The sequence below is a fragment of the Mytilus californianus genome, unplaced genomic scaffold, assembly GCF_021869535.1.
Source record: "Mytilus californianus isolate M0D057914Y unplaced genomic scaffold, xbMytCali1.0.p SCAF_8, whole genome shotgun sequence".
Lineage (NCBI taxonomy): Eukaryota > Metazoa > Mollusca > Bivalvia > Mytilida > Mytilidae > Mytilus > Mytilus californianus.
The window spans coordinates 94,055,172-94,080,570 of NW_026262734.1; the positions used below are offsets into that span (position 1 = coordinate 94,055,172).

The 25,399-nt window shown below is 32.7% G+C and overlaps 1 protein-coding gene across 3 annotated transcripts in view; it reads right to left on the reverse strand.

Moving 5' to 3' along the window:
* The window catches only part of LOC127713091 (uncharacterized), a 29,170-nt gene extending 4,815 nt beyond the window's left edge, over positions 1 to 24,355 (reverse strand). Inside the window, exon 1 of one of the 3 annotated variants that reach the window (XM_052219710.1) lies at positions 24,045 to 24,355. The gene's annotated coding sequence lies outside the window, so the exon portion shown is untranslated. Of the gene's footprint in view, positions 1 to 15,531; positions 15,581 to 20,950; positions 21,208 to 24,044 lie in introns of those variants that run through there. The other 2 variants (XM_052219708.1, XM_052219709.1) reach the window with 2 other exon arrangements.
* Between the last annotated feature and the right edge of the window lie 1,044 nt (positions 24,356 to 25,399).

Below are 25,399 nucleotides of genomic sequence, written 5' to 3' on the forward strand. Positions count from 1 at the left end.
AAAAAATATATAAAAATGTGAAATAAATACATGCATATATTTTATAAAGTTAAAAAGTGAGAATACGCGGTCTCTGATTTTGACATTCTATGTATTTTTTGTTTTGTAAAAAAACCGGAGACCATTTTATAAAATCCCAACGAATTGTTCATAGCGACAATATTACATGACATGATACCAGTTTACCATATCATATAGTGCTTTAGTTTCTTTGATACAAAATCCCTGCTCAATAATTATCTCGTTCGAAAAGAAGATCTACAGTGTATATGGTTTCCACATGTACGTGGATATTCAAGTGTACATGTAACATAAAACTATGTCATCCATTCAATATTGTCCGCCGGACAAAATTTCATAGACAATATTTCACTGTGAATTTCTGTCCATGGCAATATTTCACAGTGAATTTCTGTCCATGGCAATATTTAACAATGAAATACTTTCCATGAAAATATTTCTAAAATAATCATGTCTTCCCTGAGGAATCCTTCTCCATAAAATTGTGAGGTTGTTTCTGGAATCGTTTAGGTATTGTTCTTAAAAGGTATTTGGCATGTACAACCGTAAAATGCTACATCAGCTAACTCTCATCTCTAGTACACAGACATGAAGCATGCATATTTTTATATTCATAACTGAAAATATTTTGTAAGGCAAGTATTTTGTATATCAAACAAACATATATTTTATCAGAAGCTTATTTAAAAATTGTATTTATAAATGATTAAAGTCAAATATGTTAATAGTACGTACATATTACACTGTTTAAATACATTATATAAATAAAGTACTGACAATCACTTATAATAAGTTTGTTGTTATCAATAAAATAAAACACTTGAATGATATCATTGTCCAAAATATTAGTTTTTATAACCACCCTTTTATAAGAGAAAATTTCATGACACTCCAGGAACCATGAAATATTGTCTCAAAATACACAACATATAACTTTGGATAACCTCCCTTTAATGAGACAAAATTTCATTACTATCAATCTATTAAATACTGTCCACTATAAACAAAATTTCAAAGACATATTAAATTTTGTCCTTCTCTGGACATTCTTTTATAGATGTGGACAAAATATCATGATACAGAACCATGAAATATTATTTTGGTGGACAAGATTTCATTAGACAATATTTTTCTTCAAATACGTAATCTTGAAATACAAGTTAATTTAAAATATACGATACTGATAAATACAGGTTTAAAATAATTTTGTTTTCATTTATGTCCTTGTTTAAAACAATTTCGTATACGCATTAAAAAAAGAATTCAAGTTCACCTAATGTATCGTCTTCAAAATATGAAAATTCTAGAAAATCGTTGTCGCTTACCTCAGTTGTACGGATAAATTCAATTTGTTTTCCTCTATTGATATAACACTATGTTTACACTTCTAAAATTTTGATTTGAATGACGTGAAATTAACACACGAGATGTAATATGTTGGAACTCGTTTGTTTATGTGCTCCTTGAGGTTACGTTGTTATACATTTACGATCAGTAGTACCTGATTAACGGATTATAGAACTAGTATGAAGTGGATTAATCATAGTAAGAAGTGGATTAATAATAGTCTGAAGAAAACGACAGTGCCAGGTGGATCAATTATAATCATAAACCATTTATATATATATATATAGTCTTATAAAATATTAGAAGTATGATATAATTTAAATGTTGTTTGCTAAACGTCCAGTGGAAAATATGTCATACCGGACGAGTTGCAAGCATGGTGTATGATACATTAAACTGTCCCGTGAAAAAGATTTTATAGAAAAATCGATACAAATTATATACAATTATATTTGATTTCTGCAAAGGCGTCCATATTTTTATGCTAAGTCACTATTAAAATAATTCTTTAAATAAACTCATCATAGATATAAGGCTTAAAATTGTGTACGCCAGACGCGCGTTTCGTCTACAAAAGGACTCATTAGTGACGCTCGAATCAAAAAATTAAAAGGACATAACAGAATTTGGACACATTTTTGTGTAATGGGAGATAACTATTATGACATTTAATTTTTTTATTTAGTTAAAACATTTTTTTTTTAAGAATAGTAAAAGGTTTGGACACAATTTATAACAACATCCGGCGTCCTCTTTCAAATATTTTTGATAGGAGCTTAATATCTTGCTGTCGTATATACATGAATATACAGGTAAAGTAGATATGCGATTGAACAAACAAAAAATTGAATTGGCCCTTATGTTATCTTTTACGATGCTTCTTAATGTTGATAATCAAAAAATATAAAGCAACTAGTAGTAAAACCATACATATACACTACCATATTGCAATATTATGACTTCTTTCGTTCATTTCATACACATTTTTTTTTATATATTTTCAGACAAATATTGCCAGTAGTTTACCAAATTATCTCCCAACAATGGAAACACCTCATGTACCTCCAAATTATTTTGTTTAGGATGCTAACCTCTATTGATTATTTAATTGACCTCTAGAGAAAATGACATGAAACGCATACCCTTTTTCTATTTATAAGTTGGTTGCTAGGTGATACACAAAAATCCAAACGATAAATCAAGCCAAAAAAGGACCTAGACTAGCACAATAAAGTAGCGAGACGACCCAGCCAAAGAGGAACTAGCTTGGCCCAATGTAGTACCACGACAACAACAACACAAAGAAGACATAGCCTAACATAATACAGTACCATGACAACCTCAGCCTTAAGAGGTTCCGAGACTATAAAATACAGAAGCGAGATGGCACCAGCCAAAAGTAGACCGAGACTATATATAAAACAGAAGCGAGACGACACCAGCCATAAGTAGACAGAGACTATAGAAATACAGAAGCGTGAAAACACCGGCCATAAGAGGACCGGGACTAACATAACACACTGTAGCTAAACAAACCCGGCCAAAAGAAACCCGACACTAGCAAAATACAGAAGCAAAAAAACAACATTCATAAGAAGACCGAGACAACCACTGCCAAAATAAGACCGAGTCTAGTAAAATACAGTACCAAGACAGCCACAACACAAAGAATACGTAGACGAGCACAGTAAGGTACCAAGACAACAACAGCACAACGAGCACAATAAAGTACCAAGAGAAACTAAACACAAGAGAACCGAAACTACAATTAGTCGCAAAGATATGTGCACATGTAAATACTTGTATCTCATGTGTTACAGCATTTGAATAACATTTATTTTCGATTAGGAAAACTATTATGGTTCAATGTAAATAACGGTGTTTTTTCTTCGATTTTTAAACATTATTAATATTACATAATTTTATAGAAATAATTAAAAATCATTTTCCATAGTATTTAAATCGTGTTATAACAAAAACTAAAATATGATTACGTGATGCAAGGTCTTGAGAAATTCTACAATGCATATAGTCCTACTGAAATTACCCATAGAGATAATGAGGTTTAGCACAATAAATAGAAATGTTTGCTGTCATCATCTAAAACTCCTTACATCAACAAGCGGACAGAGTAAATACTTTCTTTCAATTTAATATTTATCTGTAGTATATCAAATATATAATATCTATATCGAAAAATGATATTAAGCCCAAAACATAATTTGAGATGATTTTAAAGCTAATATTTAAATAAGCTCGTATTTTTCCAATTAGCTTTTAAAATCACCCACCAGACGGTAACTTTGATTCACAGTTTAAATTGTATTATTCCCTTTTAAAAATAACTTCAACACGACTTTCCAAACAGTAATATAATCCGAAATATTTTTCTTTGCAATATAATTCTATATAATCGACCGAAATTAAGCATAAGATTATAATTTAGGTTAAATCTTTCTGAGAATTATTACAAAAACATTAATTTTAACAAAGTATTTTATAGGAGTAACACGACGGGTGTCACATGTGGAGCAGGATCTTCTTATCCTTTCGGAGCACCTGAGATCACCCACAGTTTTTGGTGGGGTTCGTGTTGCTCAGTCTTTAGTTTTCAATGTTGTGTTTTGTGTACTATTGTTTGTCTGTTTGTCTTTTTCTTTTTTAGCCATGCAGTTGTCAATTTATTTTCGACTTTGAGTTTGAATGTCCTTTTGGTATCTTTCGCCTCTCTTTTACCAAATACATGAAATGTGGCCACATAAAGTACAGGAAACCTAGAAAATATCGTCATTTACTACACTGTTCGGAAACTTTTGGGAAATTTGCAATTTTTTGCACATGGTCTGGTTAAAGAATACGTACAACACACGCAACTGAGAATCAGTTGTGAATCTGATGAAATAATTGGTTACATATGAACAGAATCTAACATTTCCGTCGCAAATAACAAAGATTTGAGCCTTCAAAGTATGACTGACCCCTATTAAACTCAACGAAAGTATTGTAAAACTTTCTTTGAGTAGTATATATATTAATCTGAGATTAGTTCTTTGAGGTAGTTCACGTCATTTTTTAATGAGAAATGTTGGCAAAAAAAAGAGCAATGCCAAAAAGTTTGCCAAATTGATAAAAATATAAAGCGATATATTTAGATTATTGTTTTTGATTAATGAAGTTGAACATTCCACATATTCACTTTTACTACAAAAATGTGTTAAAGAACTTAATAACAACTCGTGCTTTAAAACAGATTAATTAAACAATTAAACGCCTTTATGTCTATATCGTACTGATCCATACTGCATACTGTCCTATTTTATGCCCATTTGTATTAGATTAATAAAATCTTGGCTTAGCTGATTGACAATGGGTGAATATTAAAAATAAAAACAAATTCGAATAACCGACATTGAACAATTTTTAATTAGTGACGAATCAGACAATGCGGCTACGTTTCAATCCATCAATAACATTAGATTAGATGACCACGACCGACCGGTCAGATAAGAACATCAATCTCATGCGGTTTTCACAAAAAAATAATTAGATCCCCTGATTCGCTGTGAAAGACCGTGCCCGGTATATTTTGTAACTGTCATTTTCTGTAAATTTCCTATGATTTATAAACATTTTGAAATAATCAAAACAACCAGGCGTTTCTACTCCAGGCATAAATTAATGATCCTAGCCATATTTGAAGCACCAACTCTCGTTCAAAGAGTATAACTATAAAAATGAGTAGATGTGGTATGATTGCCAATGAGACAACTATCTCCCAGAGTTAACATAAAGTGGAATCAAGCAATTATAGGCTACCGTACGGTCTTCAACAATGAGAAAACTCCATACCGTATAGCCGACTTTAAAAGGCACAGACATAAAAAATGCGAAATAATTCAAACGAGAAAACTAACGGCCCAATTTATAACTAAACAATTTACTAAAAACAAATATGACACTGAGATATGTTTGTCAAATTAATTTTTATATTTGTTACCTTAAAGTTTATTTATGGAATAAATTTTAAAAGAACTAAAAATAGTGTAATTTTAATTAAAGTTGGTTCTTTTGATACAGTATTTAGAAGGAACAAATAAAAATTAATCAAACAGCAGGAGTGAATTCGCCTTTATCTTATCCAACCCCAGAAAAGTATCTGTTTTCAGAATTGAGAGCATATACAAATGTAAACAAGGTCGACCATTTCCGTATAAACTTTCAGGACAAAAAAGCAAGTGCTTACAGCAAGAAGTCACGTGTCCAACGTTTCACTTTTAAGGTGTTGCATTTTTTAATTGTATTTTTTATTAGCAAATCGTTTTATTTAATGATATTATATGCCAGTTATACAGATATTGTTGGGAACGTTTGCAAAATATATTTAACAAACTGGTCAAAATCCCTATTGAAAACTACCAGATGAAAGGATGTATGGCGAATTTCAGCATACTTATACACCTGAAAGGCAATTAAAAAAATCCTTGAATCTGTACAAAAGTTAAAAAATTTACAAAATCACTACTTAATGCGCTGACGTAACGAGGGAAAAAAAGAATGTTGAGAGTTATCGTTCAGTAGAATTTACTCGCAGTCATCAAAATAAACTGTAATTCAGTGGTTGTCGTTGGTTCATGTCTGTCATATTTGTTTTTCGTAAATCGTTTTGTTATAAACTAGGCCGTTAGTTTTCTCTATTGAATTGTTTCGTATTTTTCATGTCGGGACCTTTTATAGCCGACCATATGGTATGGGTTTTTCTCATTGTTGAAGGCCGTATGGTTGCCTATAATTGTTTACATCCACTTCATTTGAACTTGGGTGGATAGTTGTCTCATTGGTAATCATACCACATCTCCTTATTTTTATATTTTACAAATAAACGTCTACTCTAATATATCAGGAAATTAAACATTAAGCAACAATCGATTAATCAATCTATTTCATGATACATGGATATATTTAACATTTTAAAATAGAACAATGGATTAATTAAATCTACGACCGGGGAATTAATTACATATACATGTATACAGTATAACATTTGACGACGTTATTCTTAAACACCTGCTTTCTGACTTCTCACGTCAAAAAAATGCAATTAGTCTTAAATGCATTTAACTATTGTTAATTAAAGGATTTAAATTTAAGTATGACATATCTTGCATTTTGTATATAAATGCTATCAGATTTAAATGACAAATACTTTGGCTAAGATTGCATGCAGTATTTAAAGTTTATAAGAATATCAATATTCGATCAGTTTTACGATACGTATTTAAACACACTTATAATTGTGTAGTCGCTGATTATTTGTAAGGATAAGGTCATTGATATTCAAAACTGATTTTTAACATGTTAAAGGACAGCTATTTCTAAAACCAGACAGGGTCCATTAAAATGGTAAAATCATATAACGCAGAGATTTTATGGTTTCGTCTCAATTAGTTACTGGCCAGGTACAACTGAAAAATATGAAACAAATTTTTGTTTAATTTCTTTCGTCCTGTGGTATGTTTGTTCTAACCCTAATAGTTCAGTCGTTCTATTCCACTGCTCTACGATGGCTCGCTAGCGGGAGAGACGATGACGGGGAGGGACCGAAGTATTCGGTTTATGTTTAATCTTAAATCTTGTAATTTCAAGAGTTGTCTCCCTTTTGAAATGCGTTTTTTACAATCTATATCTCCCATTAACGTGATTAATCCAACATTTATATCCGCTCACTGCTATCACTTCCTTTGACACTGACCGTAAGAGGGCGTTGTAATTATTCGAGTTAAACTCCCATGAGGTATTCCAAAAACAAAACTAGATTTTTTTTAAATTTGTGTTAATATTACATTCCAAATATGAGATAATATTACTATTCTCCCACGATATGTAACCCCTTATGTGTTATAAATAACAGTACTTAATTCATTTAGAAAATTTGAAATATTGATATTGAAAAGGACAGACACGTCCCAACCCCAAAATTAAAAAAAAGAAGCTTTTATTTTATTATCGTCAACATTTACTCATGATTCCAAAACATAAAATTGAGAATGGAAGTGTTTGTTTTGATATGACAGTACTAGTAGGGAAAATAGTACTATTACATTTTCCCAGCATTAGGTTGGCCTAGGCAGGTGAAGGACGTCAACATAGGAACGGTGTGATTGGATGTAAGGGTACAATATATTTTTTTATTTATCTATGAATAACTGCAGTGTGTATATTTACAATATAATTTTGAAACCCATTGAAATATTTTCTAGAGAATTATTCGAAAAGACTTCCAAAATTTCATAAATTTGGTGTAAAATGACGGTGGGCATGGATAACATAAACAAGCTCCGTTGGAAGTTGGTCATGATACTATTTGGCTTCAATTTTTAAAACAGAATAATAAAGTACTAACATCACACATAACTGTTTTGTCCAGGTTTTTATTATAAAAATTGGTAAATTTAGAAAATGTTAGTATTGTCGCCTATGGCAGAATAAATAGTACCGTTTTCCCTGTAACGTACAGAGTATTTGCGATGAAAGTGTTTGTTTTGACATGACAGTAACGTACAGAGTATTTGCGATGGAAGTGTTTGTTTTGACATGACAGTAACGTTGCGATGGAAGTGTTTGTTTTGACGTGACAGTAACGTACAGAGTATTTGCAATATGTTTCAAACAAGTTACCAGAGAAAGGCAATATGAAAAAACCCAAAAGTCGAAGAAAAAAAAGAATAACCACACCATGGCCAAACTGAGAAAAAAATGACAGGATATACAACAGTTCACAAAAAAATATATATTCAAAGAAAACTAGCGATTGACCACGAACAATCTCAATGTTTGAATTTACTTTGAAGGTTTCAAACATTTTGATATATCTACAGGATTAGTGATTTTTGCTCAAGCATCCAGCAGTCAATATCACAAGCATAGCAGGTTGAGAACAATATTATTCTAGTCTTTTGTTTCTAAATAGGGAAACCCATATGATGTTCTTTATTTGCATAAAATTTTGAAAATAAATAACGTGTCTAAATGTCTTACTGGCGTCACGTGACTCTTTGGGGTTTTGACATTCCAGATCTCGATCATATCCAAGTAAACATTCTTAATAAGTGCGCAAACAAATCTAACGAAACATAAACTGGTGAATTACTTTTTTGAAACAAAACGATATGTACGTGTGACCTTAATATCTTCATTACTGATAGAAATATAGTTTGCATAGATAAGAAAATAAGGCAAATTACGGAGGACCTTAATATTGTACGATTGTTAGAAAAGCCGGTGTTAGATATCATCTTTGAAGAAAAATTTCAAAAACTACATACCCACAAATTAAAATAATATGACCTTTGACCGCACATGCTGACCAACACTGTCAAGTGTTCGTTTGGTTAAAAGCTTATAACAGCATACCCTACACCCAAAGTATGTCTGTGAAACAACGGAAAAGGTGTACATTTTAAAGTTTCATTATATTAATTACTAAAAATATTATCACATTTATACTACAAGTATAAAACATCCTGAAAACATTTCAAATTTTCGTCGTTCGATTTACCCTAAAAGAGAGCCAAAAGATATCAAAAGGACATTCAAACCCACAAGTCGAAAATAAACTGAAAACGCCATGGCTAAAAAAGTAAAAAGACAAACAGACAAACAACAGTACACAAAACAGAATATAGAAAATTAAAGACTGAGCAAAACAAACCCTGCCAGAAACTGAGGGTGATCTCATGTGCTCCGGAAGGGTAAGCAGATCCTGCTCCATATGTGTCAGCCGTCGTGTTGCTCATATTAGTACAAACTCGGTGATAAGTCTAATTTGGTAGGTCACATTCTATATATATAACTTATAAGAAAGATGTTAAGGTAAATAAACAAAAACTGTTGAAAATAAATTAGCATAAACGAATTTTACCGTGGGCCTGAGTTCATCTAGAACTGCAAATTCGCAAAAAAATGTACAACATGCGAAGTCGTCTTTGAGCATTCATTTAAAAAAAATATATACGAGGTATAATACATACTCACAAAATAAGTCTCATTCAGTAGTGACCAACAACTTCAAGTAAATGTTTGGTTAAGAGCTTATAAATAAAAACCTCAAAAGTGTCTTGACATGAAGGAGCATTAACACGGACATTAAAACTACATAATAACGCTTTAAACTTCGTAACTACCATACATGTCACGCTCAAATCGATTAAGATTGATTATAGAATTAAAAGGATAGAAATGCAAAGTTATAAGTTAACACATCGCAAGGTCAAAACATAAAATATTTTGTCTTTTAGAATAATGATTAAAAGTAGAGGTCGAATCTCATTGGGATCACATTGAGTTCAATTGAAAAATAAGATTTAGTAGTCTGAGTTAGGATTACATTTTCGCTCATAAACAGTAGAGAACAAAAATGGTTATTTATTTCTGAATAAAAGGAGATAATTATAACAAACGTCAATAAACAGCAACCCAACGACACTAAGTATTTTTAAATGTCTAAAATGTTTTTTTAATAGACCATCGACAATATATAAATAACACATAGCTGAGAGGCCCGGTGATAGAGCAGATTGTTACCCCGAGAAAACGTTGTCAACTGAGGCGAAGCCAAGGTTGACAATGTCTTTTCGAGGGGTAACAATCTGCTCTATCACCCTCTCAGATATGTGTTATTTAATTTATTATACTGAATGTTCTGTTATTACTGTCGATTAAATTTCAAATTCAAAGTAATAAACTATGACGTCTTGTATATAACAACCATCCGTATTTAATAAAGCGCACACTTGATCAAGCGTCTCCGTGAAGGGTAATAGAGTATTTGCCATAGGATAGAGTCGTATTTAATAAAGCGCACACTTGATCAAGCGTCTTCGTGAAGGGTAATAGAGTATTTACCATAGAATAGAGTAAATTGTCTCCCTCGTATTAACCAATCAAAATCTGACATTTTGACATGTAGTATAATAATACAATATATCAATCTCTCAGTTGTCTCGAACCTAGGGTTGACGGGGGAATATAAATATGGTCATCCCTTAACTTCTCCCACCGGCAGTTATGAACACTTGCCAAAGTGGAGCGCCTATTTGTTAGTGTGGGATGTTTAAATACACAGTCACGTCTGGTCGGAATGGGGACTCTTGTAGAGAGTGCCCTGGTTTCTAAATGTTCAAGAACCCTTATTTTCCAGTGGCAGTCTAAATTTCCAGCCCTCTATATACCTAGTTTATCTACTTTTCCGAACCTAATTGTCTTATTAATTCAAAATTTTTCATCGACCTAAATACTGTATGTATGAAATATTTGTCACGGAACGTTGAGCAGCGGCGTAGTTATACTAGTTATTTTTTTAGATTTCAACCATCAACCAAATTTTTTTGTATTTTATATATTGACAAAAGCATGTTACTTGGGGATTTATAAAATGCCGAAATTGCATGTGCTGCGTTCATAGCGCTTGCTACATGAAAGAGAGGCAGAAGATACAAAAGGGATAACAAACCGTTACCAAAAAAAAACGGAAAACGATGAAGACCACAAAACACTAAACACTGAGCACCACGAACCCTACAAAAAACCGGGATGGTCTCGGGTTCCCGATAAAAAATCTTCAACTGTGACGCCAAATACAAATGTTTTACAAATACCCGGAGAGCTACTACAGAAATATTAATTCATTTGATAATTTACCCCAAAAAATATCAAGGTAGACCTAATTAAAGCATCGAACTGCTACGCTTATATAAGCCTCCACGATTATCTAGCGAATTTTGCTCGCTGTCTATACAATTTACTAAACCAGAACGATCTGAGAAAAAACTATAAAAATACTCTGGTCATTTACATTAACGATCTAAACCAGTAGTTTATCATGTCATTAAGTTCGATTTTCAGATACACCACATCTCCTTTTATTCATATGAACTATGGCTCAGCCAAGAAAGTGAACAGACGATAACAACTTTTGATGAAAGCTGTATGAGGGTCTAGATGGGGTAGGGTTTACAGAAAAGAGAATAATAGACAAAAAATTCAGAAAAAAGGACAAAAAATATAAAGAATAGAGAAAAATACGTATAGGCAAAAAAGTAAAGAATAGAGAATAATGGGGTTCTTTAAAACAAAAAATAGAGAACTATGGACAAAATATTGAAATAGAGAAAAAATCCAAAAGTAAACAATGAGAAAGTGAAGAACCCCAATTCAAACCATCCTATATTGGTTTCCGATATTCGATTTCTCCATTTCTTTCAAACTCTAACCAAGGTTTTGTTTGGTTGCAAAAATGTCAAAATTTATAATCCGACTATGGAAGAATCGCTCTGTGATTCTTATTTCTTTGGATAACATTATAAATGTACGTTTCTTTTATAAGTTAAAGGTCAATAAACAAAATTAATGAGATCAAGTCGATTTTTTATTGAAGATTGTTTAAGTGCAATTAGTTTTAAGATTCTGTTAACCATTTTATTATAAAATATTCAAGTATAATAGACTGGCGATATAATTCAAACTTTCCTTTTACTGTCATTAATTTTCGTAGCAAACATACAAAGTAGTCTTCCCAAAACCATCGCACTTCTGTAATGCTAGGAAGTTATTGGAATAATGTTATGTGTAAGTACTTTTGAATTGCCAGGGATTAGTTCATTCTTCCATTGAAAAAAAACACGATAACTCTACAGCAGAATATTAAATTTTGCCGAAAGGAGAAAAACACAGTAGCTGATGTATTTAACAAAGACCATGACCACTTTCACCTCAGACTTTCACAGTATATTATTCAAAGTAGACTGTACGGTGACTTTTGGTCGCATCAATCCCATTAAACTTAAAAGTTAGGAGGGTCTAGATGGTTAGTTCTTCGTTTCTGTATTTTATAATTTTTATGCCATTTTTCTCTATTTATTTTATTGCCCATTATTCTTAATCTCTTAGTTTCAGAATCTATTGCATTCTTGGTAATTTTTTCCAAAAAGGTTGTGATTGGATTAAAACGTCCTAAACAATGGAAATTCAACCAATGACGTAACGTTATTTTCATTTTGGTGTACGAACAATGAGATTACCCATAGTCCTTTAGATTCTGAATTCAGTATCTTCGTTAGAATGAACTCGAACATTTTAGCGCTGGGTTTGTTTTCGCTTATTTCGCGATCACGTTAAATCCGCAGAAAAACCCCCATGAGAAAAGTTTGTATATTAACAAAAAAAACAAGTATTCATGTGAAAGGCGCCATTACTGTTTGCTGCACGAATTTAAATCTCGCGCTAAAAGTTTCAATAGAAGATAACAACTAGCGAAAACATCCACGTTTACGTTATGTCATGGAACAATCCCAGTATACCAAGGAGAAATCACACATATATAGCAAGGAACAATCACACATATATCAAGGAGCAATAACAGTATACCAAGTAGCAATCACAGTATACCAAGGAGCAATCACAGTATACCTAGGAGAAATCACGGTATACCTAGGAGCAATCACAGTATACCAAGGAGCAATCACAGTATATCAAGGAGCAATAACAGTATACCTAGGAACAATCACGGTATACCAAGGAGCAATCACAGTATACCAAGTAGCAATCACAGTATACCTAGGAGCAATCACAGTATACCAAGGAGCAATCACAGTATACCAAGGAATATCACAGTATGCCAAGGAGCAATAGCAGTATACCTAGGAGCAATTACAGTATACCTAGGGCAAATTACAGTATACCTAGGAACAATCACAGTATGCCAAGGAGCAATCACAGTATGCCAAGGAGCAATCATGCATATATATTAAGGAACAATCACATTATACCAAGGAATAATCACATTATACCAAGGCGCAATCACACATTTATCAATGACCAATCACGGTTTACCAAGTAGAAATCACAGTATACTAAGGAGCAATCACAGTATACCAAGGAGCAATCATATGCCAAGGAGCAATCACAGTATGCCAAGGAGCAATCACAGTATACCTAGGAGCAATCACACATATACCAAGGAGCAATCATAGTATACCTAGGAGCAATCACAGTATACCTAGGAGCAATCACGGTGTACTAAGCAACAATCACGGTATACCAAGGAGCAATCACAGTATACCCAGTAGCAATCACAGCATACCAAGTAGCAATCACAGTATACCTAGGAGCAATCACAATATACATAGGAGCAATCACAGTATACCTAGGAGCAATCACAGTATACCAAGGAGCAATCACAGTATACCTATGGGGCAAGCACGATATACCAAGGAACAATCAAAGTATATCAAGGAACAATCACGGTATATCAAGGAGCAGTAGTTGTATTTGAAAATTAAGATCTAGATAAACGTCATGAAATTACTGTTGGTTCGTCCACTGAATTCCATGTATATGACAAATTTCTGATTCTAAATTATCTTCAATTCAAATGCTTTCACAAGACTTTTGGATGTTTATTCAATGTTTTTGTCAGCTCCTTAGCATTCCTACATTTTTGTATGAATTTGTTGACTTTAGGGATCGGGGGATGTCGCGTCCGAGAGCACCTAGACTTATTGTTTATTTTCGGCGAAACTTCATAAACTATCTACGTTGAAATCTTATACAGGTCGAGTGCCCCATACTTATTCTGCCAACAACTGTTACCTTAGGACCGTAGTAGTTATCGGCTGCCCCTAGGGATGTGTCAAGGCGGATGTCGGAAACTAACGAGACTGATGGACAAAAGAGGTCAATTCCTCGGTTTAACCTTTTCACACCAATCTTACTTTCAAAATCTAATATACCACAACATAGTGTTGGTCAATAAAATAAAAATATATGTATATTTGAATGATATTAGTGCAACAAACATAAGGACACTTTACAGAAAAAACTTTCTATCTGAAAATTGATCACAGTGACAGCTACGTCATGACTTTTAGTATCATCATTTAGTCGTAAACAAAAACTATTAAATACTAATATTTTATCTTAGAACAAATATCCTTGTCCATTAAACGGTGTTTACGGAACCAATCAATTGATTTCTAGAGAGTTAATCGCATCCATGTCATGCAATAATAACAGGAAGACTTTCGTTTAAAGCCCTGTGATAAAATTTATCATGAAAGATAATTTTATGAAATGGATTTTCTGCAGTTAATTATAAACAAGGTGAAAGGATGCATGACGACAGGTCATTCAATTAATTTTATGATAGCAGCCTACAAAGATTCAGAAGCCGATTTAGGGGGTGGCAGGGGGCCTGGCCCCCAATTATGGAGTTACATATATGGTTATAGCATAGAATTTTTACGAGTGCCACTCCTATCATTATCTTGCGGGCACTCCCCCTCCCCTTTTAAAAATCCTGGATCCGCACCTGAGATTTTAAGAACAGTGTGGTGCACCTAAAATATATAACAATTCTCTTGTGCATATTTGACTTAATACATGTGATAAATTTGTACTCATTTTCTCTTAAGGAGGAAGTTAGCTGTTTATTTTCAGAATTAACTTTCATTTTCAATTATTACGAGTTCGATGTGGGAATATAAATAAATAATATTCATAATGATCATATTAATCAAAATGAAATTAATTATGATGATAATTTTTATTATCATTATTATCATTATTAATATTGTTGTCATTTTTTAGCATTGATATTAGTTGGGTTTTTTTTTTACGTCCAGTGGAAAATATCTCATGCATATTTTTGACGTTGAGCAAAAATGAAAAAAAATAAAGTTTGTCGGTTAGGATAAGGGGCGGAGAAATTAGACCACAACTGTAAAATGGGGAAATGTAAGATACAGAAATTTGCCTTGCGGTATAGATCAGCTTTTCCTGTGTCAATTCTTTCCATGATTCGAATTGCTCTGAAAATTTTTCATTTTGCTTTCATAACTTTATGCGCACATGGTGGTACAATTAATGAAAAGTTAATGTCGCGTGATTAAAAACTGGTGATTTACATAAAATATTTAACACGTACAAAATACTAGTATATAATATAATGTATTCCTTGTGCAATGAAATGCTCGAAATTGTGTACAATGAGAGTTTGTTTTATAAATTAACCATTGCCACGATTAATACTAGAGATATTTAAAAGCACAAAACATAGATATAAAATCTGATGTGAAATCAGGATGACAAAATTAACATTTTTTTACTTACGGTTTCGGACAGAAACAGTCCCGTCTTGTTCCAAGTAAAGTTAATACGCTAATGACTCTCTTTCAAGATTAAATAAATGTTAATATTCATGACAACTAATTGGTAAATATTGTTATATACCGTATTTAAATAGGTTTAAATCCCAGTTTCAATGTTTAATTTTCATTCATTACAAAAATATTGTAAAGTACAGTTATAAAATGTCACCTTAAAATAAGGCATTAAATTGTCACTGATTCCGACAATCAATACAACGCTATTCGAGGTAATGGATATATTTACGGTACAGTCGGGTTACAACAATCAGATCTACTCACCGATCTTGGACGTGGCGAATTTTGAAATTTTAATCTACTAATTGTCATCGGTTTAAATTGAAATTAATTGGATGTTGACTTTGTTAGGTAAAATAAGTCTATTAATTGTCTGTTGATTATCACGTAAATTTTACATTAGCATGGTTGCAATTTTAACAACTTGAAGGTTTTTTTTTATCATTTTCTCGCACACTTGACATACTGTTTAAGGAAAACACACTTCCTATTTGAAAACGCAATTATATTTTAGAATTGAAATTACAAAATACAAAAATAATAAAATTGAGAATGGAAACGGGGAATGTGTCAAAGAGACAACAACCCGACCAAAGAGAAGAAAACAGCCCAAGGCCACCATTGGGTCTTCAACACAGCGAGAAAATCCCACACCCGTAGGCGGGCTTCAGCTGGCCCCTAAACAAAAATGTTTACTAGTTCAGCGAAAATGGACGTCACACTAAACTCCGAAACATATTTATATAAATGAACCGAAATTAAAAAAAAAACATACAAGACTAATAAAGGCCAGAGGCTCCTGACTTGGGACAGGCGCAAAAATGCGGTGGGGTTAAATATATTTTATGAGATCTCAACCCTCCCCTATACCTCTAGCCAATGTAGAATAAACAAAAACACAGCAATACACAGTAAAATTCAGTTTAAAAGAAGTCCGAGTCCGATGTTTGAATATGTAATAGAAGAAACTAAGCAAAATGACAATGATACATACATTAACAAAGGACTACTAGCAGTTACTGACATGCCAGCATCAGACAAATGTTTATTTGTATATATAAAATGTTGATTTGCTTCATTCTAATTACATTTACTTTTACGGCTTTAGGAACCCGTTTTTGTTAATGATAAAGAATGCATATACTTGATACAAGCAATAATTTGTTTGACTGAATGATCTTGATGGGGTTTACAGAATTGGCAAACTAAAATAAAGAATATATAAAAATGGTATATAAAAATACAGAAATGAGGACCTCCACATCCAGACCCTCACGCGAGACATCTTTCTGCTGTTTTTGATCTCAAGACACCAAAAAATCGTCTGATCAGTACATTATGTGTGTTCTGTATTTCCTATATTGACATAATTTTTCTTCGCAATTCGCATTGCGGTTGATTCAATCAAGGCAGGAGATACTAATCCTGTCGACGAATCCGGTTTCACTCGAACAGAATTCACGTGATTTGTTGAATCTGGTTTCTATATTCAAAATAGAGAGGCAAAAAGTACCAAAGGGACATTCAAATTCAAAAGTCGTAAATGAACTGACAATGACATGGCAAAAGACGAAAAATGATAAAAAGACAAACAACAGTACACAAAACATAACACAGAAAACTAAAGACTGAGCAACGTGAACCCCACCAAAAACTTTGGTGATCTCAGATGCTACGAAAGCATAAGCAGAGCAGGATCTACATGTGTCACCCGTCGTGTAACTAATGTAAGTACAAATCTTGCGATAAGTCTGCTTCGATTGGTCACATTCGAGGAAAAAAGAGGACGGGATTGTGGTAACAACAGTTGCATCATATCCATCGTCATCTGTGAAACAGATATATCATAACGGTAAAAAAACTTGCGATAGCTTACATGAAATTTTCAAACGGATATATAATTCAACTTCACTACTTGAGCTCTTAGTTCGAACTTGATTTACAAGTTACCTACAGTAATATCTGTTGCCTCTTATTTAAATAGAAAGAAAGACACGAGGGTCTAGATGGGGGGGGGGGGGGGGGTCCTTCATTTTTGTATTCTTAATTTTTTAGGCAATTTTTGTCTATTCTTTATAATTTTTGCCCATTATTCTCTATTCTGTAAATCCCATCCACACAATCATAAATAAGTTGTTTCAGACCTTGGTCATATAAAGTAACAATTTGATTTTGACTTTGACTTTGAATTTATAATAAGTGCATTATTAGGTTACAGCGTGCTTATTATCTAACATACTCTTCAAATCAAATGAAGCTATACAAGTCATAGAAAAAATATCAAAGGATTATACCGACTTGTAATTAGATATCAAACTTTAAAAACTTCAAATAATTACATTTGAAAAAAATAAATACAACTTTTAACGTTTCAAATCTAGAGATAAAGAATTTTAAACATGACATCTGAGTTTAATTTTAAAGACTGTAAATAATAATCTAAGGTATTCGATTTTTCATCTCAAGTATTATCAAATATTGATTGATTGATTATTAAAGAAAGGTCGTGGATATATCGGAATATAAAAGGTATTCTTTTGAGAATTGTCTTCAACAACCGATACACCTTAATGGGACGTTTCAAGTGTTTAAAACTCGTATTTCTTATCAAATACAATTTATGTATTTAAATGCTTTTGAGATTTATAGATCTTGAATAGATCTACACGAATGAAGTGCTTCATGTCAGATTATTATAAATTTAAGTACTATTTGTACTTTTCAAACATCTAATGTTTCCATGCTGGTAGCTTGTATTTGGCTTCTGTGTATATGTGTGTTATTCAGTACCATCTTATAGAATACTACATGTATACAATATTTGCTTAATGAATATTAAGCCTTGCCTAGTCCAATTCCAATAAAATATATTCTAGATCGTATTGCTCAATAAATCATCCAGATGCGGATCCAGGATTTTGAAAAGGGGGAGACAACTAGGCAACGTTAGGAGTGGAACAAGTCAAAAGTCTATGCAATAAACATATATGAGATCCACAAGGGGCGGACCCCCTGCCCCCTTAAATCCGCCTCTGCCATCAACTTCCTTCTCTTGGTCAATAAGGTGAAACAAACATGATTTTTATTATCTAAAATGTAAAACCAGAAACTTCGCTAATTAGTGTTTCGTTTACCGTAGCTAAGTGTTGTTGTCATTAACAAATTTGTTGTTTAATATGTCAGTTATAGTCTGCTGACTTCATAACTTATCTAAACCCAAGGTCATTTAGAGGTTAATGTATATATCTTAATATGGACACATCTCATAGTGAAAGGAAAAACAACAAAAATACCGAACTCCAAGGAAAATTCAAAACGGAAAGTCCCTTATCAAATGTCAAAGTTAAAAGCTCAAACACATCAAACGAATGGGAAATAACTGTCATATACCTGACTTGAAGACAGTCTGTTGACCTATGGGTATCTTTTTTGTTGCTGTTGTTATTATTTGTGGATGCTGTTTCATGGACGTAAACCAAAATCTTCCTTTCAATGATACAATTTTTAAATCTTCAAAATAGCAGAAAGATAATCGATACAGAACCAACACAAGTAAAAGGTAAATTTGAGACCCCTCTGTTACCTGCTGTCGTCGGAGATTGCTGTGACGTACAACGGCCAAGCAAGTCCTAAATAAGACCAACAAACGTCATGGCAATCTCGTCGTACCTTCAGTCCTCTACGCTAACTCTTTAACATTTTATAATTTCTAGAATTGTATGTTTTTTTTAACAACAAATATTTTATTTTCCTAGACTCCATTTCTCAAAACTTAAATACTACCGGTGAACATTTCTACGTATTATATACTAGTAGTAATTATATAGGGTGTAGTTAAAGGTCCAATCGGAAATGTTCTAATTTTAAATTTGTCTCGCCCTGAATATGTAAGAATTACTGAAGGAATGTCTTTCGGCATTTATTTGACCATATTTGCTTCTTCATGAGGAATCGGTTTACCTCCCCTACCTGTATCCATTCTAACTTTGGCACTAACAATGATAGTGTTGAGATTCTTGATCAAACAAAGCATCAAATTTCCAGATTAAATCAATTTTGATATTTCTTGATACGACCAAACTTAGTATTTCCAAACACAAACATGAAGCAAAGTAAAGTTCCTGCAACCAATATGTACCACATCAAATCAATCAATTTCGTACCATTAATTCTAAAAGTGAGGCCAAAAAATCAATTCCATGCGCTTGTCATGATACATGTAACTTCATCGGTTTCCTTGAAGTGTTATTTAAAATTGTTGAATTTAACTATTTCAAGCAAAAAAGTGTGAAAATACCATATTTAAATGGTATCTAAAACCATCAATCAAAGACAAACAAGAAGACAAGCAGAAGACAGAAATCATAAGACGAAATCATAAGACGAAATCATAAGACGAAGACAACCAGAAGACAAGCAGAAGACAAAAATAATAAATCGTAGACAAACAGAAGACAAAAAACATAAGTCGAACACAATCAGAAGACAAACAAGAAGACAAAAACCAACATTCGAAGACAACCAGAAGACAGGCAGAAAACAAACAAGAAGACAAAAATTATCAGTCGAAACTAAGTAGAAGACAAGTAGACATTCACGGCCAAGAGAAAAATAACGCGATGGCCATAACAACGAGTCCGCACAACCCTATACAGAAATCTAATCACGAAACTTATAAAAAACACACACAGTTGAACTGGACATTTGTGATCGTTAAGAATTGTAGCAGGTAATTATACATTATGTATAAGTGTCTGGCAGGGGTTTACAGAATAGACAATAATGGGTCAGTACTACAAAAAAAAGGATCAAATAAATAAAGAATAGAAAAAATAGGCCAAAAACATAAAGAATAAAGAATAGAAAAAATAGGCCAAAAACATAAAGAATAAAGAATAGAAAAAATAGGCAAAAAACATAAAGAATAAAGAATAGAAAAAATAGGCAAAAACATAAAGAATAAAGAATAGAAAAAATAGGCCAAAAACATAAAGAATAAAGAATAGAAAAAATAGGCCAAAAACATAAAGAATAAGGAATAACAGGGTGTTAAAATTAAAGAATAGAGAAAATGGCTAAAATAATGAATGATACAGAGTTTAAGGATATCCTATCCAGATTCTAGTATTAGAGGTTTTATAAATTGTATAAGACTGAAACTTCTAAACAAATAAAACTCTGAAATTTCATGAATACAAAAATTTTAGCGATTTATATCGGAAACGATTACATGTAATGCAATTACCAGATACTAGGATACGAAATCCACGAATCTGAAATTGTTTAGTTTTTTTGTTGTGTCGTATCTTTCCAAAATAAAATAATAAAATATCTATACTGAACCATATTAACTGTGTTTGACTTACTTTAAGTTTTTGACCGTCTGCGTTGCCGTAGCAACCACTTTTTTCTTTTGAAAAAATCCATTTTGAATTAAATGTCTGAATTATGAATATAAACTTCTTATCAATCTTAAATCATCCCATTGCGTTTCGACTTCCAATAACTAATTAAACCAGTTGATCAAATCGAACTCCTATTAACAAAAAGCCAGTTGCTATACGAACGCTTTGACATTCGACCTTTTGTACATCTCGGTATTGTTCCGTTCATTGTTTTATCGTGAAGCAGGTCATCCATTGCGTTGAAGGAAGAGGTTTACAATTATCTTTTAAATAAACAGTCTACATTTAAATGGCAATTCAACTGAATTAAAATTTCCTTAGATAAAGATCTATTATTATATTGTATATTACTATAAACAAAGTCCTTTGTAAATTAGGCCTTATTATTTTAGCCCACGATAGTCATTTTGTAATTTGTATACAAAAAAGTTATACTTAAGGGGGTCCTTTGGGAGAATATGAATTAAAAAAATATCATTTATACATAAGTATCTCCTATATCAGAATTTCAGTGTTCAGGAACATGTTATTAAAATGCATAAACAGTTTTCCAGAATGCTTTAAACATCCACCGATTCTATAAATATTTAAATACATCAATCCGCTAGAGAACAAAACTTTGAAAATCTAAAAACATATTTAACATCGTACTTACTTAAAAATTCATAGAAATCGTTTATTGTCAAAGATATTTTGCCGATCAATACACAATTTCAGAAAACAATTGGAAATTTGATATTTTTAATTTTTACTAATTATTTATTTGAAGCCCAAATCACTATTCTTTAATGATTAATTTTCTGTTTGCATGTAGCATTTCATTAAAATAACTTAGAAAATATGATGCCTGTTCATAATTACGATAAATGATTAAATGAAAAAACTCAATTATTTTTGGAAACGAAAATGTTCAATTCACAAGCCAGTTACAATTTGTTTACAAATAGTACGGTGACATATTTTGTTGTACGGAGTGTACGGGTATCTTTCTTGACAAAGCCAAATGTCAGTTGTTCTTTGTATCTAGTGATGGAGGAAATAGGGTATGAATGGTACGTGTCGCAGTGTTGTTTAAAGGAATAACCCAAAGGCTCAATTTTGAGTCCTAAAAATGTTCAAATCTACATTTCTAAAATTCTTAAGTTGAATGCAATACGAAGGATTAATAATATATTAAAGTCTATAGCCACAGGGTCGGGTATCCGATATACAGAATATACCTTATAGATATATTACAAGTTACGAAGAGTGTATAAATAGATAAACACAGACTGGTGTAATTATGTCTTCCTTAACGATATGTTGAAATAGATATAACTGCACAGGTATACCATTTTGGTCACTAAGATACAATACATCTCGACTATTATTCAATCATAGAATAAGCATACTAACAAAAGGTATCAACGGTTAACAAAAGGTGTCACCGACTGACGGAAGACGTCAGCGACTAACGAAAGAAGTCAGCGACTAACGAAAGATACAAACGACTAACTAAAGGTATCATCGACCGACCAAATATATTCCCTATCAACGAAAGGCATCAGCGACTAACGAAATGCATCACCGACTTACGAAAGGTGTCACCGACTTAAGGTATCATCGAATTAAGAAAGGTATCATCGACTTAAGAATGTATCACCGACTAATGAAAGGTATCATCGACTGACGAAATGTATAACTGACTAAAGAATCACCGACTAACGACAGGTATCCCTGATTAACGAACGGCATCACCGACTAACAAAGGGTATCGCCGACTAACACAAGGTATCGCCGACTAACACAAGGTATAATTACCGACTAACGAAAGATACAAACGACTAACGAAAGGTATAACCGACTAATGAAAGACGTCAGCGACTAATTAAAGATACAAACGACTAACTAAAGGTATCATCGACCGACGAAAGATATCACCTATCAACGAAAGGCATCAGCGACTAACGAAATGCCTCATCGACTTACGAAAAGTGTCACTGACTAAAGAAAGGTATTACCGACTAACAAAAGGTATCACAGGCTAACGAAAGACATCACCGACTAACTAAAGGTATCGTTGACTAACGAAAGGTATCACCTATCAACGAAAGGCATCAGCGACTAACGAAATGCCTCATCGACTTACGAAAGGTATTACCGACTAACAAAAGGTATCACAGACTAACGAAAGGTATCACCGACTAACGAAAGACATCACCGACTAACTAAAGGTATTGTTGACTAACGAAAGGTATCACCTATCAACGAAAGGCATCAGCGACTAACGAAATGCCTCATCGACTTACGAAAGGTATTACCGACTAACGAAAGGTATCACAGACTAACGAAAGACATCACCGACTAACGAAAGGTATCGTTGACTAACGAAAGGTATCACCAACTAACGAATGGTAAAAACTGACATATGAAAGGCATCACAAACTAACGAAAGGTGTCATAGACTAGCGAAATGTGTCACTGACTAAGGTATCATCGACTAACGAAAGGTATCATAGACTAACGAAATGTGTCACTGACTAAGGTATCATGTGCACCGACTTACGAATGGTCTCATCAACTACCGAAATGTGTCACTGACTAAGGTATCACCGACTTACGAATGGCATCATCGACTAACGAAATGTTTCACAGACTTACTAAAGGCATCACCGACTAATTGAAGGGCATAACCGACTAACGAAATGCACCACCGACTAACGAAATGCATCACCAACTAACGAAATGTATCACCGACTTACGAAAGTTATCACCTACTAATGAAACCCATCACAAACTTACGAAAAGTATCACCGACTAACGAAAGGCATCGCCAACTAACGAAATGAACCACAGACTTCCAAAGGCCATTTATAAGGGCCTCACCGACTAACGAAATGTATGCATGTTTATGAGTTTAGTTTGCAGAGTGATCTAAGGAGCTGGATACAGTACATGCAATTGAAAAATATAGTGCTATCATTTTTGTGGTTGAATTTTGGCCGAAAAACGTTTATATACATACGTAACTTGATTAGTGTTCTTATTTTTATTTAAAAGTATTTTTTTATCTTACCTGCAGAGTCTCGTCGTTAAGTAATTCCCAGCGAATGACAACCTCCGCATTCCATCTTAAACACGATTTTTCAAGAGAATTGATTTTTTTTTCTTTTTCGAACTGAGTTATATTTGACGCTGTTTGTTTTGATTATAATTTTTGTTTTCCATTAAAAAGATATGCAATATTATGCAGATACATCTGCAACATAATAAAGACTTATGTTATACTAGGTCACATGTTACGCTTTCAATTTCTTTCTCGTTCAGTGCGATTAACTCGTTACATACTATATTATCTTGTCTCTACTTAGTATTTTAATCTACATGTACCGTCCTTAAAAACAAAGTAAAGTAGATTTAAATCTCACGAGACTTTCTAGTACAATTGGTACAATGATAGTTATATCATATAAAAGTCACACTTCATTAAAAGTTCAAAAATTAAGAAATAGTATACTGTTGAAAAGACACTTGGTCTTTAACTTTTCTACCCGCATATGTACATTTAGATATGTAACATTATAAATAGAATTTACTTGTTAAATTTAAATGGGGCAAAAAAACGTTTCTCGTTCAAATTCGCATATGATTGTTTCGGACTGTGACCCTATGCTATGAAATGAACTATGACCTATTAATCAAAATGAAGTTAAGGAGAATAAAAATCTATGTAATTTTAATTTAAAAGCTTCAAAATATAAAATATGCATATACCTAACATAAAATAATACTGCATGATAATTTTACTTTTCAGAATATGTTTATTTGTGCTTAGTTATTTCGAAGAACATTTAATTTGTTTTCGTAAAAATGTTTGAGATCAAATGTGTTTCGGACGAAACTTATTAAATGTGTAAAATATTGGTTTGATGTCGACAAGTATTATCTATATTTTGACTTTTCATATGTAATAACTGTAGAAAGATGAGTATGAAATACTTATTTTCAGATTTAATATGGAAAGTGGATCTCATTAAAGTAATTTACGAGGGTCTGAAGGGGGAGGGGGTCATTTACTTCTGTATTCTTTGATTTTGTAGGCCGTCTGTTCTGTTCTTTAAAAGTTTTTGCCCACTGTTCTCTATTCTTTATATTTAAGCACCTCATTATCCTCTAATCTTTATTTTTCTGGTCTACTTGTCTCTATTCTTTATTTTTTTAGGCCCATTTTTCTGTAGAATTGGCCCATTATTATCCATTCTGTTAACCCCATCCAGACCCTCATCATTGGACTAGCCGAACATTTAAACATTTATATACTTTTTAAAAATGTTAATTGATCGATTGGTGATTAACACCACTTTCAGCACTATTATCTATATCGTGGCGATCAGTTCTTATTGGTGAAGGAAGCCGGAGTGCCTGGAGAGA